We start from the raw sequence: 9,023 nt of genomic DNA, 5'->3' as shown, positions 1-9,023 counted from the left end.
CGAGGTTTTCTGACACCTGCGTTATTGCCATCCCTGCGGGATCTTCATCTGTGGCGGGCTCCCCTCTATAGGTGGTTGCATTGCATCGGTTTCATGAATTCGACAGCTAGGCAGGTCCTGAACAACATTTCAGGAAACACTGATTGATGCTTGATGTGGAACTGACTTACTGCTGGTTTGGAATCTATTGGTCTCCTGAATGTACAGACCATTTGAACAATGTACTGCTTGTATCCTGGCCCCTGTCCGTGTATGCGACAGCTTTTACATCATCTTATGGGAGTCACAGTGACATAGATATTTTTGTCTCCACCAAATAATGTCAGCTGTAACCAGAAACGAGTCAAAATCCCAAAGCAGGGTTGTCAGTACAGTACAACACTTCACAGTGAAGGCACATTTATTATGAGCACCAAATTACAGCAAGAACTGAACTCTTAGGCAGAGAGTAGAGCTGTTTATGCAATCATAGAATATTCCAGAATACACAAACAAGAATTTTTGAGAACTTTCCAGAATTGATATCTCAGTGTAGTGTGGTGGTGGTTCCATTTCACTGATTATCCAAAAGTATTTACATTGTATAAGAAATTTTTTACAATATCAGTGTTTCTACAGGTGAAATATATGTTCAGATTTTAAGCAATATTTTTGTTAACATAACTAGAAATCTTACTGGGCTGATTAAGGTGGATTAGCAGCTGCACTCTGTGGTATTTCTCACATGTTCATAGGAATCCACAATTTAAGTGGCTTACAATTTTCCATTAAATCTTACTTTTTGAATTGTCCAAACTCAATTCATCCCGTGTAAATCGTAGGATAATACTGTCTCCAAAAAGAATTGACTTGTAAATGTGAAACTGTTATGTGCATGACCACTTATATTATGGTGTCTGACATTTGAGTTCTTTTAACTAGGACTGCGTTAAGAGGTGGTGCTGAAACCGTTGTCATGCTTGTTTTTGCCAAATGACCAATGCTGCTGCACTCTAGTGAGCATGACCGGATCTTCTCCCAGGAGGTGGCAGATAGCAGCATGACATTGTATACTGAGTTTACTTCTGACAACATAGACACAGATTTGGCTGGATTTCAGTTGGTTAGCTTTGACATTCAGACTGTTCGTTCAGTCTTGATTCATTCTTCATCCATTTGTATAGCATTTCTTTTCTGCAGCACTCTTTCAGCTTCCACTTCCCTTATGGAAGTCTAGTGAGTCATGAGACAGTTGATGGAAAGGCAGTGGGAATGTGGGAAAGGTCCGGTGATGACATTTCTTGACTTAGTAGAGGTGTATGATGATGTCCCTAGAGTAAATATATGGGAAACCTCAGAGAGAAAGAGAATTGGAAAACAAAATAGTCGAAATTGTTCAAGCAGTATATGGCAAAAATCTTCAGTTGTGTTCAGACCCAAGTTGGAAAAACAATTTGGTTTAGGAATGTTTCAGGGTTGAGAAAAGAAACTGTTGTGTCACCACTGTTATTTATAATGTTCGCAGATGAACATGTTGTCCGCAGCTCGTGGTCTCACGGTTGCGTTCTTGCCTCCCGAGCACGGGGACTCGGGTTCGATTCCTGGCAGGGTCAGGGATTTTCACCTGCCTCGAGATGACTGGGTGTTTGTGTCGTCCTCATCATTTCATCATCATTCATGATAGTGGCGAGATTGGACTAAGCAAAGGTTGGAAATTTGTACAGTCACTGATAACCATGTAGTTGAGCGCTCCACAAACCAAACATCATCATCATCAGATGAAATTGTGAAAGAGCAAAAAGAAGCTTAAAGAGGAAGGGAGAAGAAGTTACTGCTATTCGCCAATATTGTTGTTTTGTGGGGAACCAACAGTGAGGATGTGAAAGAACAACTCGGACATATTAAATGAAGAAATTGAGAAATATCGCATGAAATGCCATATGGAGAAAAGTAAGACTTTGGTAGTGAGTAGAGGAGACCATGGGGGAGAGGCAAGTTACATGAAAGGGCAAGAAATTGAAATTTTGGACAAGTTTAAATTAAGAAGTGAGAAGATGCAGAATGCAAGGACGAAAGTAGGTAGAAATTAACAAGCAGGTGCAACAGAACAATGCATTTTACTGGAGTGTGAGGATTTAGTCTGGGGAAGGAAGGTGCTATATAAATTTAAGACCTGGACAGTGACGAAAGAAGAGAGTAGCAGCAAAGCCAGTGGAATGAAACTTCTAAGAAATATTAGGGAAAAGGAGGAGAGAGAGACTGAGAAATGAAGACTCTAGGAGGGAAATTGAAGTAAAATAGTTAAATGCTAGAGCTGAGAAGAGTACGTGCAAATGATTTGGACGTTTAAAAAGAATGTAAGATGGGAGAATACTAAAACAAATTACGGAGGCCAAGTTTTATTGCAAGAGAGAGACCCAGAGCAAGGCGGATTGACTCGATCAAGACCAATTTAAGAAGAAGAAGAAGAAGAAGATGCAGGAATCCAGATTGGAACAAAACAGTTATGCCCCCATACGGATCCGGGGGTTAGAATAGGCCCGAGGTATTCCTGCCTGTTGTAAGAGGTGACTAAAAGGAGTCTCACACTTTTTGACCCTGTAAGTTCAGGTCACATTCTATGGTTTGACCTGCCACTTTCAAAATTCTACAGACTTGCAGACCATATGGAGAAGGATGCCTTACATGGTGCACTAAAGTGCGCGTAATTTATGTTGGCGGCCGAGTTTAGGTTCGTTCTGCACATCTAACGTCACAAAACAGTCAGCCAATGAACAGAGAACGACGTTGCCAGATCTCGACTGCAGTGCAGAGCATGGATGAGTGTCTTCAGTTTTAGAAACGTTCAGTCTTAAATAAAGTAATAGAACAAAAGTAATGTCTCGAAAGCAGACTTTATTTTATAGAAAGTTTGGAGAAAGCGTTCTTTATACCATTTGCTTCATATTCTATTAATTAATTAATTAAACCAAACAAGCAATAAGACTCCTAATTCAGGCGATAGCAAGGCAAGGTGTTTGTATCAATCTCACGAACCGCTTTTTCGCAATAAAGAACAGCAGTAATTGTTTATTTCCTATTGTACTTCAATGAAGCGTGAGTAATTCATAGTCATACCAACAGTGTTTGTCAGTATTTTGTGTGACCTGTTAGAGTGCTCATTGCGTTCTATAGTCAGACGAGCTGCGTTAGCGTAACGGTTAAGGTGTTGAGCTGCTACACAAAAGGTTATGAGTTCAAACCTTGTGCGATGCTTAATATTTTCATTATTTAAAAACAATATCGAAGTGCCTTACTTCATGAATTATATTCGTTAGAATGCAGTTTTTTGAAATTTCTAGTGCTTTGTCTCTTCATTAACCCTTTCGCTGCTGCAGACACGTGCGCGCCGCACTGCACTGCTCGCCTGTGCAGACACATGGTGTTCCCACTGCTTTGACACACTTATCATTCGATTTCACAAAAACTATTTGGCCCAAAAATTTGATTTTGTCATCACTGCACTTCTTGACTGATACTTTCCCCCCATAAATGACAATTTTGTTTCGATGTTCAACCCAGTTATTATGCAGCATTATATGTAGTAAACCATTGCACGAAATTTTGAAGAGTTTGCAGAGGTAAAACGCTATAGCGTATACTTTTCGTATGGTCGATTTTAGTTGCCACAATGTTGAGAATGAAATGTGGACACGAACCCTAAATTTCATATAAAATTTACTGTATAACAATATCTGATTTAATTTAAGTACCACATAGGTGTCGTATGTAATATTGAGAAATATTCCATCTTTCGCGACTGTAATAAAAGTTTTATTTACACCGGACGCGTTTGGCTTTATTTTAAAGCACTTCAATCAATGAAAGGTATGGCGCATACACAATGGTACTCATGTTCTCTTTCTTGGTTTTGTTCCACAGTCGCAGTTTTACCAATGGTATTGAAATATATTCCTCTTCTGCCACTGTAGTAATCGACTTATTTAGGCCAGACGCGTTTCTCTCTTTTGAAGCATCTTCAGTGGACAGTATTTTGTCTCCTCCATTGCCAAGTCACCTTTCGTAGTTTTGTGCTGTGGTAACACAATGTTAAATGTTTGTGTTGGCTGATCAGTGTTTTAGCAAATAAATGTTGTTTGTATGTGGCACACACTAAAATTATATTTGACATAGCTCAGAGCACTTCACTGATAGATGGTATATTCAAGTCCTAATGTTTTTGTAAGTCCACAGTTTTGTTTAATGTATTTTGTCTACTTCCTTTTGATTGATTGAAGTGTTTAAAATAAAGCCAAACGTGCCCAGTGTAAATAAAACTTTTGTTACAGTCGCGAAAGATGGAATATTTCTCAATATTACATACGACACCTATGTGGTACTTAAATTAAATCAGATATTGTTATACAGTAAATTTTATATGAAATTTAGGTATCTTGTCCATATTTCATTCTCAACATTGTGGCAGCTGAAATTGACCATACGGAAAGTATATTCTTTGGACTTTTACCTTTGCAAACTCTTCAAAATTTTGTGCAATGGTTTACTACATTCAATGCTACACAATAACTGCGTTGAACATCGAAACAAAATTAAGTCATTTATGGGGGGAAGGTATCAGTCAAGTAGACGTGTAAAAATCTAATTTTTGGGCCAAATAGTTTTTGTGGAATCGAATGATAAGTGTGTCAAAGCATTCAGAACACCATGTTTCTGCACAGGCGATCAGTGCAGTGACAAAATCGCGCACAGCGCGGAATGCAGGGGGCCCTTTCTTTGTAGGAGCGAAAGGGTTAATGCGGCCGTGGTGGCTTTACTTCATGAACTATGCGCTCCCGCTTAAAAATAAGCTTGCGGACTATGCTATACTATGGCGCTGCTTCTCTTGGCGCGTGCGTTGTGTGCAACTGGCAACGCAGCAATTTCCCGCGTGTGGGCGGGCATGCGCGAGCCGCCCAGATAAAAGAATTGAACTATAGTTATCCATAGTGCCCTTAGATTCGATCTCCTGAATCTATTGCCGTGGCTTTGCATCTCCACTGGTGATGCAACTATTTGGACGAGGACACTTTCCGGGGTATGTCATCTTCTTCCGTTGTCTCCTGTCCTGTTTCCCCCCCATGACAATACTGAATTTCTCTGCACCCAATATCCAGCGTGGTAGCCAATCCGTTGTAGTGGGGCCATCATGTACCCATTTGGTGGTAGCCCCCTGACAACACAGCGATCACACTGCTGATGCATGAGCTGTAAACTCTCCACATAAGCCAAGGAGTAGATACCTGTCTTCCTGGGGCATCAGGACTCCCGGCAATGGCCATAATGCCAGTTGGCCTTTATTGTGGCTGGGTGGCACCCGTGGGGAGAGCCCCTGATCGGAGTGAGTGGCATCAGGGTGAATGACCCGCAATGAAGTGGACTAAGTCATCTCTTGCTGGTGGCTGTAAGGCACCAGCAGTCTCTGAGAAGGGCAAGATTGAATACAATGCCGACAGGTATGACCGTAAATCGTTTCCCTCCCTCGCTACACCATGGGAGGAACGTAGGGCTACAGAACAGAAAGAGCCATATTTACCTCTGTTTTTAGTCTGTAGCAGAACTGATGGGGATTCATTTCTACCTACAAAGCCTCAATTTTTCGTTGAACACCTTGAGGATAAGTTTGGAGAAGTGACAGCACTGTCCAAAATGCAAAACGGCGCAGTCTTGATTCAGACAGCATCCCCAGCCCAATCTCAAGCGTTACTCATCTGTGACAAGCTGAGTGATATTCCTGTTTATGTCACTCCCCATAAAAGCCTGAACATGGTTCACAGGGTTCATTTTCCACTGCAATCTCCTCTTGCAGTCTGACAATGAGCTCTGCGCCAATTTAGAACATCAGGGTGTTCATTTTATCCGGTGCGTTTACAGGGGGCCTAAAGACAACAGGGTTGCTACCGGTGCCTTCATCTTGGCCTTTGATTCATTGCTTGAAAAGGTCAAGGTGATGGTTTACCGCTGTGACGTTAAACCATACATCACTCCACATATGCGGTGGTTTAAATGCTTGAGGTTCGGGCGTATATCTTCCCACTGCACTTCCAGTGCCACATATCGAGACTGCGAACGTCCACTGCATCCAGATACTCCAAGTGTGCCTCCTCCCACTTGTATCAACTTTGGAGAGCAGCACTCCACCTGCTCGCCAAACAGCACAGTACTCCAAAAGGAGTGGAAAATCGTGGAGTACAAGACCCTGGACCAGTTACGTAAGTAGTACCAGTCGTACCAAACTCTGTGTCACGAACAGTGGACCCTCCGAGCCACCAGAATACATCCGCCCCATTGGTGGTAGGGGGCACATCTGCTTCCATTGCTCCCAAAGCACCTACCTTGGGAGCAAGGCCCTCCCAAACACAGGGGACATCGGTCCCATCCCCCCTGCCGGAGAAGCAACAGCCTCCTCTGGCTACTCTCATGTGGAAGGGCTCCCTTGGGGCCCTCTCTACCAAGGTCTCCACTTATGCCACAGCAAACACTCGTCAGTGGCTCAAGGAGCCAAAAGCAGCTGGACGAAGAGCTTCACAGTCTTCCTGTGTGCCTGAAGCTGCTTCGGAGAAATCTTCCCAGCAAGCCCCAAAGAGAAGTGGGAGAGCAATCAAGCTAAGAAGAAGTCTGCTAAGAACCAGGACCCTCTGGTGGCCCAAACCCCACCATTCCCTATCAGTTCTGCATCTGTGGATGAGGTGGAGATCTCAGCGTCCCCTGAGGACCTGGATCTCACTGATGCCTCATCCACCATAGAAATGGCTACAAACACTCAGTCATTGGCAGCAGGTGACCCTGAGGCATAACCTGTCTCCTTGTGCACTTCATGCCTTCCCAGCCTCACGATAACGTCATCCTCCAGTGGAATTGCGGTGGTTTCTTCCACCTGACTGAGCTACGGCAACTCTTAAGCTTTACACCTGCTTTCGGCATTGGCCTTCAGGAAATCTGGTTCCTGGAAATGTGGATCCCTGCCCTCCACGGCTGTAGGGGATATTACTAGAACCATAGTGACTATAAAAGAGTGTCAGATGGAGTTTGTGTCTATGTCCTGAACTCAGTAAGCACTGAACTTGTGCCCCGTCAAACCCCTCTTGAAGCTGTGGCTGTCAGAATATGGGTGACGCAGGAAATAACTGTCTGCAACATATATCTTCCGCCAGTACCCCTGAACGCATTGGCTGCACTGATTGATCAACTCCCTAAACCTTTCCTACTTTTGCAATATTTTAACACTCATAACCCCTTGTGGGGTGGTACAGTGCTTACTGGCCAACTCAACCTCTGCCTCTTAAATACAGGTGCCCCCACACATTTCAGTATGACACATGGCACATATTCGGCCATTGTTCTCTCAGTTTGCAGTCCTGGCCTTCTCTCATCTATCCACTGGAGAGCACATGACGACCTGTGTGGTAGCGACCACTTCCCCATCTTCCTGTCACTACCCCAGCATCAGGCCCATGGACGCCTGCTCAGATGGGCTTTAAACAAGGCAGACTGGGAGACCTCCACCTCTGCTGTCACCGTTGAATCTCTCCCACAAGGGAACATCGATGTGGTGGTTGAGCAGGTAACTACAATGATCGTTTCTGCGGTGCAAAGCACGATCCCCTGTTTCTTTAGGGTGCCACCAGCGAAAGACATTCCCTTGGTGGTCGCTGGAAGTACGGAAGTTGCTGAGGCAATTAAGGAGTGTCAGTGAGCTCTACAGCGGTATAAGTGGCACACTTCCCTGGAGCATTTGCCAGCTTATAAAATGACAGAAACAGGAGTGTTGGGAGAGATACGTCTCGACCATTGGGTGCCATGCGTCACCTTCCCAAGTCTGGGCAAAGATCAAACTAGTTCTTGGGTACCAAACCCCAACAGATGTTCCCGGTGTTAACATAAATGGTGTGTTATCTACTGATGCAAATGCAATTGCTGAGCACTTGGCTGAGTGCTATACTCGCTCCTCTGTGTCAGAGAATTACCCCCCCAGCCTTTCGTGCTCTCAAACGGTGGATGGAAGGGGAAGTCCTCTTGTCCACTACACGCCACAGTGAACCCTATAACACCCCATTTACTGAGTGGGAGCTCCTCACTGCCCTTGCACATTACCCTGACACAGCTCCTGGGCCAGATCGGATTCACAGTCTGATGATTAAACATCTCTTGTCTGACTACAAGGCACATCTCCTCATGATCTTCAACCAGATCTGGTGCGATTGAGTCTTTCCATCACACTGGCAGGAGAGCACCACCATAACAGTGCTCAAACCCGACAAAAACCCAATTGATATGGATAGCTATTAGCCCATCAGGCCTCACCAACATTCTTTGTAAGCTGCTGGAATGTATAGTGTGTAGGTGGTTGGGTTGGATAGTGGAGTCACGCGGCCTAGTGGCTCTGTGCCAGGGCGGTTTCTTCCAGACGCCAACAGCTTGTTGCCGTCTTTTTTATTTACGAAAAGTGTATGACACCACCTGGCGACATCATATCCTTGCCACATTATACAAGTAGGGTTTCCGAGGGCCGCTTCTGATTTTTATCCATAATTTCCTGTTGCTTCGTACTTTCTGTGTCCCAAGTTGGGCTGTCTGTCTCACCCTCTCTGTATGCAGACGACTTCTGCATTTCATTACTCCTCCACCAGTACTGGTGTTGCTGAGTGGCGCCTACAGGGAGCCATCCACAAGGTGCAGTCATGGGCTCTAGCCCACGGCTTCCAGTTTTCGGGCCGCAAAGTCATGTGTTACGCACTTCTGTCAGTATCATACCGTTCGTCTGGAACCAGGACTTTACCTTACTGACAATCCCTTCACTGTAGCGGAGACATATCGATTCTTAGGACCGGTTTTTGACACCCGATTGACTTGGCTTCTTCACCTTCGTCAGCTTAAGCGGAAGTGCTGGCAGCACCTCATTGCCCTCTGCTGCCTGAGCAACACCAACTGGGGTGCAGATTGCTCTATGCTGCTGCTCTACCTACAAAGCCCTTGTTCAATCCGATCTTGACTATGGGAGTGTGGTT

The sequence above is a fragment of the Schistocerca piceifrons genome, chromosome 3 (genome assembly GCF_021461385.2).
Source record: "Schistocerca piceifrons isolate TAMUIC-IGC-003096 chromosome 3, iqSchPice1.1, whole genome shotgun sequence".
NCBI classification, from domain to species: Eukaryota; Metazoa; Arthropoda; class Insecta; order Orthoptera; family Acrididae; genus Schistocerca; species Schistocerca piceifrons.
Note: the sequence above shows the minus strand (reverse complement) of the source record.